The 1,480-nt window shown below is 47.3% G+C and overlaps 1 protein-coding gene across 3 annotated transcripts in view; it reads left to right on the top strand.

The window, feature by feature from the left end:
- Positions 1-1,480, top strand: part of CIT (citron rho-interacting serine/threonine kinase) — a 308,696-nt gene that overhangs the window by 61,324 nt on the left and 245,892 nt on the right. The gene's annotated exons all lie outside the window — the stretch shown is intronic.

Raw genomic sequence — 1,480 nt, 5'->3', positions numbered from 1 at the left:
ATGTCTCCCTTCACCCACTTTTCTGTTGTCCATCCTGCAGGAGGTCACATGTAGATCCTTGTAATCGGTTCCCCCTTTCAAGCTTCAGTACTTGAACCATTAGTATCAACCCACGCATGACACTGTTTGCAACCGAAGTTGAGAACTACTGCTCTTGAACCCAAACCCCTGCATCACATAGAAAGAGGCATTTAGCCCCCTGGTCCACCTCCATTTCCTCACCTGAGAGTGGGCGTGGTCAGATCACCTTTCTCATCTGGTGGAGCTTTGACGGAATGCAAAGGAGATAATGACAGCGAGTGCTTTGGGAGATGTCAAACCCTTGGGGAGTGCAAGCGGGGCCCCATGTGGTGCTTCGCTAAACATATCAAGAAGCAGTCACATCTGTGGAGAGTTTGTCAGAGTCCCGCCAGGACTGACAAAACAGGCTCCTTGGTGACTTTGCATCTACCGAGTTTGTATGAGGCTCTCCTTCCTCGGACCATTTACAAGTCTCTCTCTCTCTCTTTCTTTTCTAGTGCTCATGGTAATATGCAAATGTTCTATCTCTTGCTAAATTGTATCAGTTTCGACTCCATGCTTGCAAGGGGCAGAAATCATAACAAAACCATGGCAGTGCCCCAGATAGAGTTGGCCACCGAGATACTTGAAAGTCAAGATTGCGAGAATTTTGTGTTGTTCATCTGTGCCGCAATCTATTAGTTTCCCTTTCCCAGAAAAGCTTCTTTGCTAGACAGAGGCGTGTCCATTGGAGACTGGCTTTTTATAGGCTGGGAACACTCTTGCTTCCCCTCCTGCCAGTTAGAAGAATTCTAAGGAAATACTCGTATCGGGTCACACTTGGGACCAACCATGGAGGTCTTGTGGAGAGTAGGGGATAATGTGTAGTTACATGAGGGCAATAATGATTCGGTGGTAGACTTCTTCCTGCCCCCAATGTGCTTCATGCACAGCTATTACCCACCCCTCAGTGGAGATCTGTGTGTTGCTAAGATGCGGAAGACATTTCAGTGGAAGGCCCGGAAGATGGCCAGAGAAGAAAAAGCTGACAATCTGCTTCTGAAAGTCAGCCAACAAAACCCCTGTGGATCATAATGATTAATCCCCAACCAATCATGGGGATGGCACAGCACTGGGCAGCCGTTAGTACCATCGTGCAGGGGGTTGCCAGGCCTTGGGAGCCAACTCTAGAAACCTAACACAAACATCAAGCCAGGTAGGCAAGTGGCACACCTCAGATCAGTTACCCAGCGAAGTATCATACACCTGGTCTCAATGGGCCTAGCTGGTGACTGATGGCCACTGGGTCTGTGTGTGTCTCCCAGGAAACATGGCATCTCATACATCGTCAAGCCTTTATTCCTAATGACCCCACTACATTCCCAGGGCTATAAATAGCAAATCCTTTCACTTTTCATCTCCATGCAAATATTTTGATTCTTTTAATGATTTCTTTCTAAAGCCTACTTTCAAAAATCAC

This window comes from Echinops telfairi, unplaced genomic scaffold (genome assembly GCF_000313985.2).
Source record: "Echinops telfairi isolate 266 unplaced genomic scaffold, ASM31398v2 ScPeMD7_7412;HRSCAF=8450, whole genome shotgun sequence".
Classification (NCBI taxonomy): domain Eukaryota; kingdom Metazoa; phylum Chordata; class Mammalia; order Afrosoricida; family Tenrecidae; genus Echinops; species Echinops telfairi.
Note: the sequence above shows the minus strand (reverse complement) of the source record. Positions and strands in the feature narration are given on the sequence as shown.